Here is a 22512-nt window from a genome sequence, read left to right as displayed (position 1 = left end):
ACGCAGACTTATGATGTCACAATGCCCCCTGAGGCCGATCACAGACAAGTGTCGGTTACCTGTGTGACCAGTGCAGAGTTTAGATGTGACAATGACCCCTTAGGCAGATCACAGACAAGGGCCTGTCATCTGGGTGACGAGTGCAGAGTTATGATATCACAATGCCCCCTTAGTTAGATCACAGACAAGGATCTGTCACCTGGGTGACCAGTGCAGGTTTAAGATGTCACATTGCACCCTTACGCAGATAACAGACAAGGGTCTGTCACCAGGATGACTAGTGAAGAGTTATGATGTCACAATGACCCGTTAGGCACTTCACAGTCAAGATTCTGTCACCTGGGAGTCGAGTGGACAGTTATGATGTCACAATGCCGCCTTAAGCAGATCACAGAGAAGGTTCTGTCACCTGGGGGACAAGTGCAGAGTCATGATGTCACAATGCCCTATTAGGCATTTCTCCGACAAGGGTCTGTCACCTGGGTGACCAGTACAGATTTATGATGTCACAACGCACCCTTAGGCAGATCGCAGACAATGGTCTCTCACCTTGGTGTCCAATGCAGTGTTATGAGGTCACAATGCCGCATTAGGCAGATAACGGACAAGGGTCTGTCATCAGAGTGACCAGTGCAGAGTTACGATTTCGCAATGCCCAGTCAGGCAGTTCAAGGACAAGGTTCTGTCACCTGGGTGACCAGTGGAGAGTTATGATGTCACAATGTCCACTTAGGCAGATCACAGTCAAGGGCCTGTCACCTGGGAGCCCAGTTCACACTTATGATATCACAATGCCCGTTAGGCAGATCATATACAAGGGTCTATCACCTGGGTGCCCCGTGCAGAATTATGATGTCACAATGCCCCCTTAGACAGATCAAAACATGGGTCTGTCAGGTGGGTGACCAGTGCAGAGATATGATGTCACAATGCCCCTTTAGACAGTTCACAGATAAGGGTATGTCACCTGGGTGACCGGTGCAGAGTTATGATGTCACAATGTCCCCTTAGGCAGATCACAGACAAGGGTCTCTCACCACGGTTACCAGTGCGGAGTTAAGATGTAACAACGCCCCCATAGGCAGATCACTGTCATGGGTCTAACACCTGGGTGACCATCGCAGACATATGATGTCACAATGCCCCCTTAGGCCAATCACAGACAAGTGTCTGTAACCTGTATGACCAGTGCAAGGTTTAGATATCACAATGACCCCTTAGGCAGATCACGGACAAGGGTCTGTCCCCAGGATGACCCGTGCAGAGTTATGATGTCACAATGCCCCCTGAGGCAGATCACAGAAAAGGGTCTTTCACCAGGGTGACCAGTGCTGGGTTATGAAGTCACAATGAACACTTAAGCAGTTCAAAGACAAGGGTCTGTAACCAGGATGACCCGTGCAGAGTTATCATATCACAATGCACCCTTAGGCAGATCACAGACAAGGGTCTGTCACCCGGGTGACCAGTGCAGAGTTATGATATCACAATTTCGCCTTAGGCAGATGACGGACAAGGGTCTGTCACCAGGGTGAACAGTGCAGAGTTATGACGTCACAATGCCCCATCAGGCAGATCACAGAAAAGGGTGTGTCACCTGGGTGACCAGTACAGATTTATGATGTCACAATGCCCTCTTAGGCAGATCACACACAAATGTCTGTCACCAGGGCGTCCAGTGTAGAGTTATGATGTCACATTGCCCCTTAGGTAGATCACAGACCAGGGTCTGTCACCTGGGTGACCAGTGCAGTCTTATGATGTCACAATGATCCCTTAGGCAGATCAGAGACAAGAGTCTGTCACCTGGGTGACCATTGGAGAGTTATGATGTCACAATGGCCCCTTAGGCAGATCACAGACAAGGGTCTGTCACCTGGGTGACCAGTACAGAGTCATGATGTCACAATGCCTCCTTAGGCATATCACAGACAATGGTCTGTCATCTTGGTTACCAGTGCACGGTTATGATGTCACAATGCCCCCTTAGGCAGATCACAGAGAAGGGACTGTCACCTGGGGGCCAAGTGTAGATTTAAAATGTCACAATGCCCCATTAAGCAGATCACAGACAAGGGTCTGCCACCTGGGTCACCATTGCAGTGTTATGATGTCACAATGACCCCTTAGGCAGATCACAGACAAGGGTCTGTCACCTGGGTGACCAGCGCAGAGTTATGATGTCACAATGCCCCCTTAGGCAGATCACAGACAAGGGTCTCTCATTGGGTGACCAGTGGATAGTTATGATGTCACACTGACACCTTGGGCAGATCACAGACAAGGGCCTGTCGCCTGGGTCACCAGTGTAGAGTTATGATGTCACAATGTGCCCTTAGACAGATCACAGACAGGGGTCTGTCACCTGAGTGTCCACTGCAGATTTATGATGTCACTATGCCCCCTTACGCAGATCACAGACAAGGGACTATCATCTGGGTGACCGGTGCAGAGTTATGATGTCACAATGCCCCCTTAGGCAGATAACGGACAACGGTCTGTCATCAGGGTGAACAGTGCAGAGTTACGATGTCACAATGCCCCGTTAGGCAGTTCAAAGACAAGGGTCTGTCACCTGGGTGACCAGTGGAGAGTTATGATTTCACAATGTCCACTTAGGCATATCACAGTCAAGGGCCTGACAAATGGGACCCCAGTGCAGACATATGATGTCACAAAGCCCCCTTAGGCAGATCACAGACAAGGGTCTCTCACCTGGGTGCCCCGTGCAGAGTTATGATGTCACAATGCCCCCTTAGTTAGATCACAGACAAGGGTCTGTCACCTGGGTGACCCGTGCAGAGTTATGATGTCACATTGCACCCTTAGGCTGATAACAGACAAGGGTCTGTCACCAGAGTGACTAGTGAAGAGTTATGATGTCACAATGACCCTTAGGCACTTCACACTCAAGGATCTGTCACCTGGGAGACGAGTGGACAGTTATGATGTCACAATGCCCCCTTAAGCAGATCACAGAGAAGGTTCTGTCACATGGGGGACAAGTGCAGAGTCATGATGTCACAATGCCCTATTAGGCAGTTCTCCAACAATGGTCTGTCACCTGGGTGACCAGTGCAGATTTATGATGTCACAACACCCGTTAAGGCAGATCACAGACAATGGTCTCTCACCTTGGTGTCCAATGCAGAGTTATGATGTCACAATGCCCCCTTAGGCAGATCACAGAGAAGGGTCTGTCACCTGGGTGTCCCGTGCAGGGTTATGATGTCACAATGTCCCCTTAGGCAGATAACAGAAAAAGGTCTGCCACCAGGGTGACCCGAGCAGGGTTATGATATCACAATGCCCCCTTAGGCAGATCACAGACAAGCCTCTGTCACCTGGTAGACGAGTGCAGAGTTATAATGTCACAATGCCCTCTTAGACAGATAACAGACAAGGGTCTCTCACCACGGTTACCAGTGCGGAATTAAGATGTTACGACGTCCCCATAGGCAGATCACAGTCATGGGTCTAACACCTGGGTGACTAACGCAGACTTATGAAGTCACAATGCCCCCTTAGGCTGATCAAAGGCAAGTGTCTGTAAACTGTGTGACCAGTGCAGAGTTTAGATGTCACAATGACCCCTTAGGCAGATCGCAGACAGGGGTCTGTCACCTGGGAGACCAGTACAGGGTTATGATGTCACAATGCCCCCTTTGGCAGATGACACAAAAGGGTCTGCAACCATGGTGACCACCGCAGAGTTATGATGTCACAATGCCCCCTTAGGCAGAACACAGTCAACGGTCTGTCACCAGGGTGGCCAGTGCAGAGTTATGATGTCACAATGCCCCCTAAGGCAGAACACAGTCAAGGGTCTGTCACCAGGGTGACCACTGGAGAGTTATGATGTCACAATGCCCCATTAGGCAGATCACATAAAAGGGTCTGTCACCTGGGTGACCAGTGCAGTGTTATGATGTCACAATGCCCCCTTAGGCAGATCACAGACAAGGGTCTGTCACCTGTGTGACCCGCGCAGAGTTATGATGTCACAATATCCCCTTAGGCAGATCACAGACAAGGGTCTGTCAACTAGGTGTCCAGTGCAGAGTTATGATGTAACAAAGCCCCCTTAGGCAGATCACGGACAAGGGCATGCACCTGGTTGCCCAGGGGAGAGTTATGATGTCACAATGCCCCCTTATGCACATCACAGACTAGGGACTGTCACCTGGGTGCCCAGTGCTGAATTATGATGTCACAATATCCCTTAGGCAGATCACAGACAAGGGCCTGTGACCTAGGTGCCTAGTGCAGAGTTATGATGTCACAATGCACTCTTAGGCACATCAAAGACAAGGCTCTGTCACCGCGGTGACCTGTGCAGAATTATGTTGTCACAATGCTCCCTTAGGCACATCACTGACAAGTGTCTGTCACCTGGGTGACCCGTGCAGAGTTATGATGTCACAATGCCCCCTAAGGCAGATCACCGACAAGGGCCTGTCACCTGGGTGACCGGTACAGAGTTATGATGTCACGATGCCCCCTTAGGCAGATCAAAGACAAGGATCTGTCACCTGGGAGTCCAGTGCCGAGTTATGATGTCACAATGACCTCTCAGGCAGATCACAGACAAGGGTCTGTCACCTGGGTGACCAGTGGAAAGTTATGATGTCACAATGCCCCTTTTGGCATATCAAAGACAAGGGTCTGTCACCTGGGTTACCACTGCAAAGTTATGATGTCACAATCCCCATTTAACAGATCAAAGACAATGGTCTGTCACCAGGGTGACCTGTGCAGGTTATGATGTCACAATGCACCCTTAGGCAGATCACAGACAAGGCTCTGTCACCTGGGTGACCGGTGCAGTGTTATGATGTCCCAATGCCCCCTTAGGCAGATAAAAGACAAGGGTCTGTCACCTGGTTGAGCAGTGCAGAGTTATGATGACACAATGCCCCCTTAGGCAGATCACAGACAAGGTTATTTCGCCTGGTGACCAGTGCAGAGTTATAATGTCACAATGTCCCCTTAGGCAGATCACAGACAAGGGTCCATCACTTAGGTGAAGAGTGCACACTTATGATGTCACAATGCCGCCTTAGGCAATCACAGACAACGGTCTGTCACCACGGTGAACAGTGCAGTGTTATGATGTCACAATGCCCTGTTAGGCAGATCAGAGAAAAGGTTCTGTCACCTGTGTGACCAGTGCAGAGTTATTATGTCACAATGACCCCTTAGGCAGATCACAGACAAGGGTCTGTCACCTGGGTGACCAGTGCAGACTTATGATTTCACAATGACCCCTTAGGCAGATCACAGAAAAGGGTCTTTCACCGGGGTGTCCAGTGCAGCTTTCAGATGTCACAGTGCCCGCTTAGGCAGATCACGGACAAGGCTCTGTCACCTGGGTGACGAGTGCAGAGTTAAAATGTCACTATGCCCCCTTAGGCAGATCACAGACAAGCGACTGTCACCTGGGTGCCCAGTGCAGTGTTATGAGGTCACAATGAGCCGTTAGGCGGATCACATTCAAGGGCGTGTCACACGGGTGACCCGAGCAAGGTAATGATATCACAATGCCCCGTTAGGCAGATCACAGGCAAGGGTCTGTCACCTGGGTGTCCCGTGCAGAATTATGATGTCACAATGCACCCTTAGGCAGTTCACAGACAAGGGTCTGTCACATGGGTGACCCGTGCAGAGTTACGATGACACAATGCCCCCTCAGGCAGATCACAGACAAGGGTCTGTCACCTGGGTGACCAGTGCAGAGTTATGACGTCACAATGCCCCTTAGGAAGATCACACACTAGATTCTGTTAACTGGGTGACCAGTGCAGAGTTATGATGTCAAAATGCCCCCTAAGGCAGATCACAGACAAGGGTCTATCCCCATGATGACCTGTGCAGAGTTATGATGTCACAATGACCCCTTAGGCAGATCACAGACAACGGACCATCACCTGGGTTACCAGCGAACACTTATGATGTCACAATGCCCCCTTAGGCAGATCACAGACAAGGATCTGTCACCTGGGTGACCAGTGCACAGTTATGATGTCACAACGCCCCCTTAGGCAGATCACAGACAAGGGTCTATCACCTTGGTGACCAGTGCAGAGTTATGATGTCACAATGCCCCCTTAGACAGATCACAGACAGAGGTATGACACCTGGGTGACCATTGCAGAGTTATGATGTCACAATGCCCCCTTAGACAGATCACAGACAAGGGTCTGTCATCTCGGTGACCAGTGCAGAGTTATGAAGTCACAATGACCCCTTAGGCAGATAACGGACAAGGGTCTGTCATCAGGGTGACCAGTGCAGAGTTATGATGTCACTATGCCCCGTTAGGCAGTTTAAAGACCGTTCTGTCACATGGGTGACCAGTGGAGAGTTATGATGTCACAATGTCCACTTAGGCAGATCACAGTCAAGGGCCTGTCACCTGGGAGCCCAGTGCAGACATATGATGCCACAATGCCCCTTTAGGCAGATCACAGACAAGGGTCTGTCACGTGGGTGCCTCGTGCAGAATTATGATGTCACAATGCCCCCTTAGGCAGGTCAAAGACATGGGTCTGTCAAGTGGGTGACCAGTGCAGAGTTATGATGTCACAATGTCCCCTTAGGCAGTTCACAGACAAGGGTATGTCACCTGGGTGACGCGTGCAGAGTTATGATGACAGAATGCTCCCTTAGGCAGATCACAGACAAGGGTCTCTCAACACGGTTACCAGTGCGGAATTAAGATGTAACAGCGCCCCCATAGGCAGATCACAGTCATGGGTCTATCACCTGGGTGACCAATGCAGACTTAGGATGTCACAATGCCCCCTCAGGCCGATCACAGGCAAGTGTCTCTAACCTGTGTGACCAGTGCAGAGTTTAGATGTCACAATGACCCCTTAGGCAGATCACAGAAAAGGGTCTGTCACCTGGGTGACCAGTGCAGGTTTATGATGTCACAATGACCCCTTTGGCAGATGACGGAAAAGAGTCTGTCACCAGGGTGAGCAGTGCAGAGTTATGATGTCACAATGCCCCCTTAGGCAGGACACAGACAAGGGTCTGCCACCAGGGTGACCAGTGCAGAGTTATGATGTCACAATGACCCCTTAGGCAGAACACAGACAAGGGTCTGTCACCAGGGTGACCAGTGGAGAGTTGTGATGTCACAATGCCCCATTAGGCAGATCACACAAAAGGGTCTGTCTCCTGGGTTATCCGTGCAGAGTTATGATGTCACAATGCCACCTTAGGCAGATCACAGACAAGGGTGTTACACCTGGGTGACCAATGCAGAGTTACGATGTCACAATGACCCCTTAGGCAGATCACAGGCAAGGGTCAGTCACCTGGGTGACCAGTGCAGAGTTGTGATGTCACAACGCCCCCTTAGGCAGATCACAGACAAGGGTCTGTCATCAGGGTGAAAAGTGCAGAGTTATGATGTCACAATGCCCCTTTAGGCAGATAAGGGACAAGGGTCTTTCATCAGGGTGACCAGTGCAGAATTACAATGTCACAATGCCCCATTAGGCTGTTCAAAGACAAGGTTCAGTCACCTGAGTGACCCGTGGAGAGTTATGATGTCACAATGCCCCATTAGGCAGATCAAAGATATGGGTCTGTCAAGTGGGTGACCAGTGCAGAAGTATGATGTCACAATACCCCTTAGGCAGTTCACAGACAAGGGTCTGTCACCCAGGTAACCCGTGCAGAGTTATAATGTCACTATACCTCCTTAGGCAGATCACAGACAAGGGTCTCTCACCACGGTTACCAGGGCAGAGTTAAGATGTAACAACGCACCCATAGGGAGATCACAGTCATGGGTCTGTCACCTGGGTGACCAACGCAGACTTATGAAGTCACAATGCCCCCTTAGGGCGATCACAGACAAGTGTCTGTCACCAGGGTGACCACTGCAAAGTTTAGATGTCACAATGCCCCCTTAGGCATATCACAGAAAATGGTCTGTCACCTTGGTGACCAGTGCAGAGTTATGATGTCACAATGCCGCCCTAGGCAGATGACGGAAAAGGGTCTGTCACCAGGGTGAACAGAGCAGAGGTATGATGTCACTATGCCCCATTAGGAAGATCACAGAAAAGGGTCTGTCACCTGGGTGCCCAGTGCAGATTTATGATGTCACAATATCCCTTCGGTAGATCACAGACAAGGGCCTGTGACCTGGGTGCCTAGTGCAGAGTTATGATGTCACAATGCACACTTAAGCACATCAAAGACAAGCCTCTGTCACCGGGGTTACCTGAGCAGAATTATGATGTCACAATGCCCCCTTAGGCAGATCACAGACAAGGGCCTGCCACCTGGGTGACCAATGCAGAGTTATGATGTCACGATGCCCCCTTAGGCAGATCAAAGACAAGGATCTGTCAACTGGGAGTCCAGTGCCGAATTATGAAGTCAAAGCGACCTCTCAGGCAGATCACAGACAAGGGTCTGTCACCTGGGTGACAAGTGGAGAGATATGATGTCACAATTTCCTTTTGGCAGATCACAGACAAGGGTCTGTCACCTGGGTTACCAGTGCAAAGTTATGATGTCACAATTCCCACTTAAGCAGATCAAAGACAATGGTCTGTCACCAGGGTGACCCGTGCAGAGTTATGATGTCACAATGCACCCGTAGGCAAATCACAGACAAGGGTCTGTCACCTGGGTGAGCAGTGCAGAGTTATGATGTCACAATGCCCCCTTAGGCAGATCACAGACAAGGTTCTTTCACCTGGTTTACCAGTGCAGAGTTATAATGTCACAATGTCCCCTTAGGCAGATCACAGACAAGCGTCCGTCACCTGGGTGAAGAGTGCACACTTATGATGTCACAATGCACCCTTAGGCAATCACAGAAAAGGGTCTGTCACCTCGGTGAACAGTGCAGAGTTATGATGTCACAATGCCGTGTTAGGCAGATCAGAGACAAGGTTCTGTTACCTGGGTGACCAGTGTAGAGTTATGATGTCACAATGACCGCTTAAGCAGATCACAGAAAAGGGTCTTTCACCAGGGTGTCCAGTGCAGGTTTAAGATGTCACAATGCCCCCTTAGGCAGATTACGGACAAGGGTCCATCACCTGGGTTACCAGTGCACACTTATGATTTCACAATGCTCCCTAAGGCACATTCCAGACAACGGTCTGTCACCTGGGTGACCAGTGCAGAGTTATGATGTCACAATGCCTCCTTAGGAATATCACAGATAGTGGTCTGTCACATTGGTGACCAGTGCACAGTTATGATGTCACAATGCCCCTTAGGCAGATCACAGACAAGGGTCTGTCACCTGGGTGACCAGTGGGGAGTTATGATGTCCAATGTCCCCTTAGGCGGATCACACACAAGGGTCTGTCACCTGGGTGAGCAGTGCAGAGTTATGATGTCACGTTGCCCCCTTAGGCAGATAACGGACAAGGGTCTGTCACCAGGGTGACCAGTGCACAGTTATGATGTCACAAAGCCGAGTTAGGCAGTTCACAGACAGGGGTGTGTCACCAGGATGCCCAGTGCAGAGTTATTATGTCCCAGTGCCCCCTTAGGCACATCACAGACAAGGTCCTGGCACCTCAGTGACCAGTGCAGATTTATGATGTCACAATGCCCTATTTGGCAGATCACAGACAGTGGTCTCTCACCTTGGTGACCAGTGCAGAGTTATGATGTCACAATGCCACCTTAGGCAGATCAAAGAGAAGGGTATGTACCGTGGGTGACCAGTGCAGCGTTATGATGTCACAATGACCCCTGAGGCAGTTCACAGAAATGGGTCTGTCACCTGGGTGACCCGTGCAGAGTTATGATGTCACAATGCCCCCTTAGGCACATCACAGACAAGGGTGTGTCACCTGCGTGACCAGTGCACAATTATGAAGTCACAACGTCCCCTTAGACAGATCACAGACAAGGGTCTGTCACCTCGGTGACCGGTGCAGAATTATGATGTCACAATGCCCACTTAAGCAGATCAAAGACAAAGGTCTGTCACCAGGGTGACCCGTGCAGAGTTATGATGTCACAATGCCCCCTTATGCAGATCACAGACAAGGGTCTGTCACCTAGGAGACCCGTGCAGATTTGTGATGTCACAATGCCCCCTTAGGCAGATCACAGACCAAGGGTCTGTCATCTTGGTGAGCAGTGCAGAGTTATGATGTCACAGTGCCCCCGTGAGCAAATCACAGACAAGGTTCTTTAACCTGGGTGACCAGTGCAGTGTTATAATGTCACAATGTCCCCTTAGGCAGATCAGAGACAAGCGTCCATCACCTGTGTGACGAGTACACACTAATGATGTCACAATGCACCCTTAGGCAATCACTGAAAAGGGTCTGTCACCACGGTGAACAGTGCAGAGTTATGATGACACAATGCCGTGTTAGGTAGATCAGAGACAAGGTTCTGTTACCTGGGTGACCAGTGCAGAGTTATGATGTCACAATGACCGCTTAGGCAGATCACAGACAAGGGTCTGTCACCTGGGTGACCAGTGCAGAGTTATGATTTCACAATGCCCCCTTAGGCAGATCACAGAAAAGGGTCTTTCACCAGGGTGTCCAGTGCAGGTTTAAGATGTCACAATGCCCCCTTAGGCAGATTGCGGACAAGGGTCCGTCACCTGGGTTACCAGTGCACACTTATGATTTCACAATGCCCCCTAAGGCACATTACGCACAACGGTCTGTCACCTGGGTGACCAGTGCAGAGTTATGAAGTCACAATGCCTCCTTAGGCATATATCAGATAGTGGTCTGTCACATTGGTGACCAGTGCACAGTTATGATGTCACAATGCCCCTTAGGCAGATCACAGACAAGGGTCTGTCACCTGGGTGACCAGTGCGGAGTTATGATGTCCAATATCCCCTTAGGCGGATCACAGACAAGGGTCTGTCACCTGGGTGAGCAGTGCAGTGTTATGATGTCACGTTGCCCCCTTAGGCAGATAACGGACAAGAGTCTGTCACCAGGGTGACCCGTGCAGAATTATGATGTCACAATGCCCACTTAAGCAGATCAAAGACAAAGGTCTGTCACCAGGGTGACCCGTGTAGAGTTATGATGTCACAATGCCCCCTTATGCAGATCACAGACAAGGGTCTGTCACCTAGGAGACCCATGCAGAGTTGTGATGTCACAATGCCCCCTTAGGCAGATCACAGACCAAGGGTCTGTCATCTTGGTGAGCAGTGCAGGGTTATGATGTCACAATGCCCCCTTAGTCAGATCACAGACAACGGTCTGTCACCTGGGTGACTAGTGCAGATAGTATGATGTCACAACGCCCCCTTATGCAGAACAAAGACAAGGGTCTGTCACCTGGTTGCCCAGTGCAGATAGTATGATGTCACAACGCCCCCTTATGCAGAACAAAGACAAGGGCCTGTCACCTGGTTGCCCAGTGCAGGGTTATGATGTCACAATGACACCTTAGGCAGATCACAGACAAGGGCATGCCACCTGGGTGCCCAGTGCAGAATTGTAATGTCACAATGCCCCCTTATGCACATCACAGACTAGGGCCTGTCACCTCGGGGCCCAGTGCAGAGTTATGATGTCACAATACTCCCTTAGGCAGATCACAGACAAGGGCCTGACACTTGGGTGTCCAGAGCAGAGTTATGATGTCACAATGCCCACTTAAGCAGATCAAAGCAAGGGTCTGTCACCAGGGTGATCCGCGTAGAATTATGATGTCACAATGCACCCTTAGGCAGATCACAGAAAAGGGTCTGTCACCTGGGTGCCCTGTGCAGAGTGATGATGTCACAAGGCCCCCTTAGGCAGATAACGGACAAGGGTCTGTCAGCACGGTGACCAGTGCCGAGTTATGAGGTCACAATGACCCATTAGGCAGTTTTCCAGACAAGGTTCTGTCACCTAGGTGGCCAGGGGAGAATTATGATGTCACAATGCCCATTAAGCAGATCACAGACAAGGGTCTGTCACCAGGGTGACCAGGGCAGAGTTATGATGTCACACTGCCACCTCAGGCAGATCTCATAAAATGGTCTGTCACCTGGGTGACCAGTACAGAGTTATGATGTCACAATGCCCCATTAGGCAGATCACAGACAAGAGTCTGTCACTGGCTTACCAGTGTATAGTTATGATGTCACAATGACACCTCAGGCGGATCAGAGACAAGGGTCTGTCACCTGGGTGACCAGTGCAGAGTTATAATGTCACAATGCCCCCTTAGGCATATCACGGACAAGGGTCTGTCACCAGGGTGACCAGTGCAGAGTTATGATGTCACAATGCCCCCTTAGGCAGATCACAGACAAGGACCTGTCACCTGGGTGACCAGTGTAGGGTAATAATGTCACAATGCCCCCTAAGGCAGATCACAGACAAGGGTCTGTCACCTGGGTGACCAGTGCAGAGTTATGATGTCACAATGCCCCCTTAGGCAGATCACAGACAAGGATCTGTCACCTGGGTCACCAGTGCAAATTTATGATGTCAAAATGCATCCTAAGGCAGATCACACACAAGGGTCTGTCACCTGGGTGACCAGTGCAGAGTTATGATGTTACAATGCCCCTTAGGCAGATCACAGAGAAGGGTCTTTAACCTGGGTGACCAGTGCAGAGTTATGACGTCACAATATCCCCTTAGGCAGATCAGAGACAACGGTCCGTCGCCAGGGTGACCAGCGCACACTTATGTTGTCACAATGCCCCCTTAGGCAGGTAAAGGAAAAGGGTCTGTCACCAGAGTGACCAGTGCAGAGTTATGATGTCACAATGCCCCCTTAGGCAGAACACAGACAATGGTCTGTCACCAGGGTGACCAGTGGAGAGTTATGATGTCACCATACCCCACTAGGCCGACCACATGAAAGGGCCTGTCACCTGGGTGACCAGTGCAGAGTTATGATTTCACAATGCCCCCTTAGGCAGATCACAGAAAAGGGTCTTTCACCAGGGTGTCCAGTGCAGGTTTAAGATGTCACAATGCCCCCTTAGGCAGATTACGGACAAGGGTCCGTCACCTGGTTTACCAGTGCACACTTATGATTTCACAATGCCCCCTAAGGCACATTCCGCACAACGGTCTGTCACCTGGGTGACCAGTGCAGAGTTATGATGTCACAATGCCCCCTTAGGCAGATCACAGACCAAGGGTCTGTCATCTTGGTGAGCAGTGCAGAGTTATGATGTCACAATGCCCCCTTAGTCAGATCACAGACAACGGTCTGTCACCTGGGTGACTAGTGCAGATAGTATGATGTCACAACGCCCCCTTATGCAGAACAAAGACAAGGGTCTGTCACCTGGTTGCTCAGTGCAGATAGTATGATGTCACAACGCCCCCTTATGCAGAACAAAGACAAGGGCCTGTCACCTGGTTGCCCAGTGCAGGGTTATGATGTCACAATGACCCCTTAGGCAGATCACAGACAAGGGCATGCCACCAGGGTGCCCAGTGCAGAATTGTAATGTCACAATGCCCCCTTATGCACATCACAGACTAGGGCCTGTCACCTCGGGGCCCAGTGCAGATTTATGATGTCACAATACTCCCTTAGGCAGATCACAGACAAGGGCCTGTCACTTGGGTGTCCAGTGCAGAGTTATGATGCCACAATGCCCACTTAAGCAGATCAAAGCAAGGGTCTGTCACCAGGGTGATCCGTGTAGAATTATGATATCACAATGCACCCTTAGGCAGATCACAGACAAGGGTCTGTCACCTGGGTGCCCTGTGCAGAGTGATGATGTCACAAGGCCCCCTTAGGCAGATAACGGACAAGGTTCTGTCAGCACGGTGACCAGTGCAGAGTTATGAGGTCACAATGACCCATTAGGCAGTTTTCCAGACAAGGTTCCGTCACCTAGGTGGCCAGGGGAGAATTATGATGTCACAATGCCCATTAAGCAGATCACAGACAAGGGTCTGTCACCAGGGTGACCAGTGCAGAGTTATGATGTCACACTGCCACCTCAGGCAGATCTCATAAAATGGTCTGTCACCTGGGTGACCAGTACAGAGTTATGATGTCACAATGCCCCCTTAGGCAGATCACAGACAAGAGTCTGTCACTGGCTTACCAGTGTATAGTTATGATGTCACAATGACACCTGAGGCAGATCAGAGACAAGGGTCTGTCACCTGGGTGACCAGTGCAGAGTTATAATGTCACAATGCCCCCTTAGGCATATCACGCACAAGGGTCTGTCACCAGGGTGACCAGTGCAGAGTTATGATGTCACAATGCCCCCTTAGGCAGATCACAGACAAGGGCCTGTCACCTGGGTGACCAGTGTAGGGTAATGATGTCACAATGCCCCCTAAGGCAGATCACAGACAAGGGTCTGTCACCTGGGTGACCAGTGCAGAGTTATGATGTCACAATGCCCCCTTAGGCAGATCACAGACAAGGATCTGTCACCTGGGTCACCAGCGCAAATTTATGATGTCAAAATCCATCCTTAGGCAGATCACACTCAAGGGTCTGTCACCTGGGTGACCAGTTCAGAGTTATGATGTTACAATGCCCCTTAGGCAGATCACAGAGAAGGGTCTTTAACCTGGGTGACCAGTGCAGAGTTATGACGTCACAATATCCCCGTAGGCAGATCAGAGACAACGGTCCGTCGCCTGGGTGACCAGCGCACACTTATGATGTCACAATGCCCCTTTGGCAGGTAACGGAAAAGGGTCTGTCACCAGAGTGACCAGTGCAGAGTAATGATGTCACAATGCCCCCTTAGGCAGAACACAGACAATGGTCTGTCTCCAGGGTGACCAGTGGAGAGTTATGATGTCACCATACCCCACTAGGCCGACCACATGAAAGGGCCTGTCACCTGGGTGACCAGTGCAGAGTTATGATGTCACGATGCCCCCTTAGGCAGATCAAAGATAAGGATCTGTCACCTGGGAGTCCAGTGCCGAGTTATGAAGTCACAGTGACCTCTCAGGCAGATCACAGACAAGGGTCTTTCACCACGGTGAACAGAGCAGAGTTATGATGTCACAATGCCGTGTTAGACAGATCAGAGACAAGGTTCTCTTACCTGGGTGACCAGTGCAGAGTTATGATGTCACAATGACTGCTTAGGCAGATCAAAGACAATGGTCTGTCACCAGGGTGACCCGCGCAGAGCTATGATTTCACAATGCCCCCTTAGGCAGATCACAGAAAAGGGTCTTTCACCAGGGTGTCCAGTGCAGGTTTAAGATGTCACAATGCCCCCTTAGGCAGATTACGGACAAGGGTCCGTCACCTGGGTTACCAGTGCGCACTTATGATTTCACAATGCCCCCTAAGGCACTTTCCGGACAACGGTCTGTCACCTGGGTGACCAGTGCAGAGTTGTGTTGTCACAATGCCTCCTTAGGCATATCACAGATAGTGGTCTGTCACATTGGTGACCAGTGCACAGTTATGATGTCACAATGCCCCTGAGGCAGATCACAGACAAGGGTCTGTCACCTGGGTGACCAGTGTGGAGTTATGATGTCCAATGTCCCCTTAGGCGGATCACAGACAAGGGTCTGTCACCTGTGTGAGCAGTGCACAGTTATGATGTCACAAAGCCGCGTTAGGCAGTTCACAGACAAGGGTGTGTCACCAGGGTGCCCAGTGCAGAGTTGTTATGTCCCAGTGCCCCCTTAGGCACATCACAGACAAGGTCCTGGCACCTGAGTGACCAGTGCAGATTTATGATGTCACAATGCCCTATTAGGCAGATCACAGACAATGGTCTCTCACCTTGGTGACCAGTGCAGAGTTATGATGTCACAATGCCACCATAGGCAGATCAAAGAGAAGGGTCTGTCACGTGGGTGACCAGTGCAGAGTTATGATGTCACAATGACCCCTGAGGCAGTTCACAGAAAAGGGTCTGTCACGTGGGTGACCCATGCAGAGTTATGATGTCACAATGCCCCTTTAGGCACATCACAGACAAGGGTGTGTCACTTGCGTGACCAGTGCACAATTATGAAGTCACAATGTCCCCTTAGACAGATCACAGACAAGGGTCTGTCACCTCGGTGACCGGTGCAGAATTATGATGTCACAATGCCCACTTAAGCAGATCAAAGACAAAGGTCTGTCACCAGGGTGACCCGTGCAGAGTTATGATGTCACAATGCCCCCTTATGCAGATCACAGACAAGGGTCTGTCACCTAGGAGACCCGTGCAGAGTTATGATGTCACAATGCCCCCTTAGGCAGATCACAGACCAAGGGTCTGTCATCTTGGTGAGCAGTGCAGAGTTATGATGTCACAATGCCCCCTTAGTCAGATCACAGACAACGGTCTGTCACCTGGGTGACTAGTGCAGATAGTATGATGTCACAACGACCCCTTATGCAGAACAAAGACAAGGGTCTGTCACCTGGTTGCCCAGTGCAGATAGTATGATGTCACAACGCCCCCTTATGCAGAACAAAGACAAGGGCCTGTCACCTGGTTGCCCAGTGCAGGGTTATGATGTCACAATGACCCCTTAGGCAGATCACAGACAAGGGCATGCCACCTGGGTGCCCAGTGCAGAATTGTAATGTCACAATGCCCCCTTATGCACATCACAGACTAGGGCCTGACACCTCGGGGCCCAGTGCAGAGTTATGATGTCACAGTACTCCCTTAGGCAGATCACAGACAAGGGCCTGTCACTTGGGTGTCCAGTGCAGAGTTATGATGTCACAATGCCCACTTAAGCAGATCTAAGCAAGGGTCTGTCACCAGGGTGATCCGTGCAGAGTTGTGATGTCACAATGCACCCTTAGGCAGATCACAGACAAGGGTCTGTCACCTGGCTGCCCTGTGCACAGTTATGATGTCACAATGCCCCTGAGGCAGATCACAGACAAGGGTCTGTCACCTGGGTGACCAGTGTGGAGTTATGATGTCCAATGTCCCCTTAGGCGGATCACAGACAAGGGTCTGTCACCTGTGTGAGCAGTGCACAGTTATGATGTCACAAAGCCGCGTTAGGCAGTTCACAGACAAGGGTGTGTCACCAGGGTGCCCAGTGCAGAGTTGTTATGTCCCAGTGCCCCCTTAGGCACATCACAGACAAGGTCCTGGCACCTGAGTGACCAGTGCAGATTTATGATGTCACAATGCCCTATTAGGCAGATCACAGACAATGGTCTCTCACCTTGGTGACCAGTGCAGAGTTATGATGTCACAATGCCACCATAGGCAGATCAAAGAGAAGGGTCTGTCACGTGGGTGACCAGTGCAGAGTTATGATGTCACAATGACCCCTGAGGCAGTTCACAGAAAAGGGTCTGTCACGTGGGTGACCCATGCAGAGTTATGATGTCACAATGCCCCTTTAGGCACATCACAGACAAGGGTGTGTCACTTGCGTGACCAGTGCACAATTATGAAGTCACAATGTCCCCTTAGACAGATCACAGACAAGGGTCTGTCACCTCGGTGACCGGTGCAGAATTATGATGTCACAATGCCCACTTAAGCAGATCAAAGACAAAGGTCTGTCACCAGGGTGACCCGTGCAGAGTTATGATGTCACAATGCCCCCTTATGCAGATCACAGACAAGGGTCTGTCACCTAGGAGACCCGTGCAGAGTTATGATGTCACAATGCCCCCTTAGGCAGATCACAGACCAAGGGTCTGTCATCTTGGTGAGCAGTGCAGAGTTATGATGTCACAATGCCCCCTTAGTCAGATCACAGACAACGGTCTGTCACCTGGGTGACTAGTGCAGATAGTATGATGTCACAACGACCCCTTATGCAGAACAAAGACAAGGGTCTGTCACCTGGTTGCCCAGTGCAGATAGTATGATGTCACAACGCCCCCTTATGCAGAACAAAGACAAGGGCCTGTCACCTGGTTGCCCAGTGCAGGGTTATGATGTCACAATGACCCCTTAGGCAGATCACAGACAAGGGCATGCCACCTGGGTGCCCAGTGCAGAATTGTAATGTCACAATGCCCCCTTATGCACATCACAGACTAGGGCCTGACACCTCGGGGCCCAGTGCAGAGTTATGATGTCACAGTACTCCCTTAGGCAGATCACAGACAAGGGCCTGTCACTTGGGTGTCCAGTGCAGAGTTATGATGTCACAATGCCCACTTAAGCAGATCTAAGCAAGGGTCTGTCACCAGGGTGATCCGTGTAGAATTATGATGTCACAATGCACCCTTAGGCAGATCACAGACAAGGGTCTGTCACCTGGCTGCCCTGTGCAGAGTGATGATGTCACAAGGCCCCTTAGGCAGATAACGGACAAGGGTCTGTCAGCACGGTGACCAGTGCAGAGTTATGAGGTCACAATGCCCCATTAGGCAGTTTCCAGACAAGGTTCTGTCACCTAGGTGGCCAGGGGAGAATTATGATGTCACAATGCCCATTAAGCAGATCACAGACAAGGGTGTGTCACCTGGGTGACCAGTGCACTGTTATGATGTCACAATGCCCCCTTAGACAGATCACAGACAAGGGTCTGTCACCAGGGTGACCAGTGCAGAGTTATGATGTCACACTGCCACCTCAGGCAGATCTCATAAAATGGTCTGTCACCTGGGTGACCAGTACAGAGTTATGATGTCACAATGCCCCCTTAGGCAGATCACAGACAAGAGTCTGTCACTGGCCTACCAGTGTATAGTTATGATGTCAAAATGACACCTGAGGCAGATCAGAGACAAGGGTCTGTCACCTGGGTGACCAGTGCAGAGTTATAATGTCACAATGCCCCCTTAGGCATATCACGGACAAGGGTCTGTCACCAGGGTGACCAGTGCAGAGTTATGACGTCACAATGCCCCCTTAGGCAGATCACAGACAAGGGCCTGTCACCTGGGTGACCAGTGTAGGGTAATGATGTCACAATGCCCCCTAAGGCAGATCACAGACAAGGGTCTGTCACCTGGGTGACCAATGCAGAGTTATGATGTCACAATACCCCCTTAGGCAGATCACAGACAAGGATCTGTCACCTGGGTGACCAGTGCAAATTTATGATGTCAAAATGCATCCTTAGGCAGATCACACACAAGGGTCTGTCACCTGTGTGACCAGTGCAGAGTTATGATGTCCCAATGCCCCCTTAGGCAGATCACAGAGAAGGGTCTTTCACCTGGGTGACCAGTGCAGAGTTATGACGTCACAATATCCCCTTAGGCAGATCAGAGGCAACGGTCCGTCGCCTGGGTGACCAGCGCACACTTATGATGTCACAATGCCCCCTTAGGCAGCTAACGGAAAAGGGTCTGTCACCAGAGTGACCAGTGCAGAGTTATGATGTCACAATGCCCCCTTAGGCAGAACACAGGCAATGGTCTGTCACCAGGGTGACCAGTGGAGAGTTATGAAGTCACCATACCCCACTAGGCCGACCACATGAAAGGGTCTGCCTGCTGAGTGACCAGTGCAGAGATATGATGTCACGATGCCCCCTTAGGCAGATCAAAGAAAAGGATCTGTCACCTGGGAGTCCAGTGCCGAGTTATGAAGTCACAGTGACCTCTCAAGCAGATCACAGACAAGGGTCTGTCACCCGGGTGACAAGTGGAGAGTTATGATGTCACAATGCCCTTTTGACAGATCAAAGACAAGGGTCTGTCACCTGGATTACCAGTGCAAAGTTATGATGTCACAATTCCCACTTAAGCAGATCAAAGACAATTGTCTGTCACCAGGGTGACCCGTGCAGAGTTATGATGTCACAATGCACCCTTAGGCAAATCACAGACAAGGGTCTGTCACCTGGGTGAGCAGTGCAGAGTTATGATGTCACAATGCCCCCTTGGGCAGATCACAGACAAGCTTCTTTCACCTGGGTGACCAGTGCAGAGTTATAATGTCACAATGTCCCCTTAGGCAGATCACAGACAAGCGTCTGTCACCTGGGTGACGAGTGCACACTTATGATGTCACAATGCACCCTTAGGCAATCACTGAAAAGGGTCTGTCTCCACGGTGAACAGTGCAGAGTTATGATGTCACAATGCCGTGTTAGGCAGATCAGAGACAAGGTTCTGTTACCTGGGTGACCAGTGCAGAGTTATGATGTCACAATGACCGCTTAGGCAGATCACAGACAAGGGTCTGTCACCTGGGTGACCAGTGCAGAGTTATGAGATCACAATGCCCCCTTAGGCATATCACAGAAAAGGGTCTTTCACCAGGGTGTCCAGTGCAGGTTTAAGATGTCACAATGCCCCCTTAGGCAGATTACGGACAAGGGTCCGTCACCTGGGTTACCAGTGCACTCTTATGATTTCACAATGCCCCCTAAGGCACATTCCGGACAACGGTCTGTCACCTGGGTGACCAGTGCAGAGTTATGATGTCACAATGCCTCCTTAGGCATATCACAGATAGTGGTCTGTCACATTGGTGACCAGTGCACAGTTATGATGTCACAATGCCCCTTAGGCAGATCACAGACAAGGGTCTGTCACCTGGGTGACCAGTGTGGAGTTATGATGTTCAATGTCCCCTTAGGCGGATCACAGACAAGGGTCTGTCACCTGGGTGAGCACTGCACAGTTATGATGTCACAAAGCCGCGTTAGGCAGTTCACAGACAAGGGTGTGTCACCAGGGTGCCCAGTGCAGAGTTATTATGTCCCAGTGCCCCCTTAGGCACATCACAGACAAGGTCCTGGCACCTGAGTGACCAGTGCAGATTTATGATGTCACAATGCCCTATTAGGCAGATCACAGACAATGGTCTCTCACCTTGGTGACCAGTGCAGAGTTATGATGTCACAATGCCACCATAGGCAGATCAAAGAGAAGGGTCTGTCACGTGGGTGACCAGTGCAGAGTTATGATGTCACAATGACCCCTGAGGCAGTTCACAGAAAAGGGTCTGTCACCTGGGTGACCCGTGCAGAGTTATGATGTCACAATGCCCCCTTAGGCACATCACAGACAAGGGTGTGTCACTTGCGTGACCAGTGCACAATTATGAAGTCACAATGTCCCCTTAGACAGATCACAGACAAGGGTCTGTCACCTCGGTGACCGGTGCAGAATTATGATGTCACAAAGCACACTTAAGCAGATCAAAGACAAAGGTCTGTCACGAGGGTGACCCGTGCAGAGTTATGATGTCACAATGCCCCCTTATGCAGATCACAGACAAGGGTCTGTCACCTAGGAGACCCGTGCAGAGTTATGATGTCACAATGCCCCCTTAGGCAGATCACAGACAAAGGGTCTGTCAACTTGGTGAGCAGTGCAGAGTTATGATGTCACAATGACCGCTTAGGCAGATCAAAGACAATGGTCTGTCACCAGGGTGACCCGCGCAGAGCTATGATTTCACAATGCCCCCTTAGGCAGATCACAGAAAAGGGTCTTTCACCAGGGTGTCCAGTGCAGGTTTAAGATCTCACAATGCCCCCTTAGGCAGATTACGGACAAGGGTCCGTCACCTGGGTTACCAGTGCGCACTTATGATTTCACAATGCCCCCTAAGGCACATTCCGGTCAACGGTCTGTCACCTGGGTGACCAGTGCAGAGTTGTGTTGTCACAATGCCTCCTTAGGCATATCACAGATAGTGGTCTGTCACATTGGTGACCAGTGCACAGTTATGATGTCACAATGCCCCTGAGGCAGATCACAGACAAGGGTCTGTCACCTGGGTGACCAGTGTGGAGTTATGATGTCCAATGTCCCCTTAGGCGGATCACAGACAAGGGTCTGTCACCTGTGTGAGCAGTGCACAGTTATGATGTCACAAAGCCGCGTTAGGCAGTTCACAGACAAGGGTGTGTCACCAGGGTGCCCAGTGCAGAGTTGTTATGTCCCAGTGCCCCCTTAGGCACATCACAGACAAGGTCCTGGCACCTGAGTGACCAGTGCAGATTTATGATGTCACAATGCCCTATTAGGCAGATCACAGACAATGGTCTCTCACCTTGGTGACCAGTGCAGAGTTATGATGTCACAATGCCACCATAGGCAGATCAAAGAGAAGGGTCTGTCACGTGGGTGACCAGTGCAGAGTTATGATGTCACAATGACCCCTGAGGCAGTTCACAGAAAAGGGTCTGTCACGTGGGTGACCCATGCAGAGTTATGATGTCACAATGCCCCTTTAGGCACATCACAGACAAGGGTGTGTCACTTGCGTGACCAGTGCACAATTATGAAGTCACAATGTCCCCTTAGACAGATCACAGACAAGGGTCTGTCACCTCGGTGACCGGTGCAGAATTATGATGTCACAATGCCCACTTAAGCAGATCAAAGACAAAGGTCTGTCACCAGGGTGACCCGTGCAGAGTTATGATGTCACAATGCCCCCTTATGCAGATCACAGACAAGGGTCTGTCACCTAGGAGACCCGTGCAGAGTTATGATGTCACAATGCCCCCTTAGGCAGATCACAGACCAAGGGTCTGTCATCTTGGTGAGCAGTGCAGAGTTATGATGTCACAATGCCCCCTTAGTCAGATCACAGACAACGGTCTGTCACCTGGGTGACTAGTGCAGATAGTATGATGTCACAACGACCCCTTATGCAGAACAAAGACAAGGGTCTGTCACCTGGTTGCCCAG

The sequence above is a fragment of the Gorilla gorilla genome, chromosome 23, assembly GCF_029281585.2.
Source record: "Gorilla gorilla gorilla isolate KB3781 chromosome 23, NHGRI_mGorGor1-v2.1_pri, whole genome shotgun sequence".
Lineage (NCBI taxonomy): Eukaryota > Metazoa > Chordata > Mammalia > Primates > Hominidae > Gorilla > Gorilla gorilla.
Note: the sequence above shows the minus strand (reverse complement) of the source record.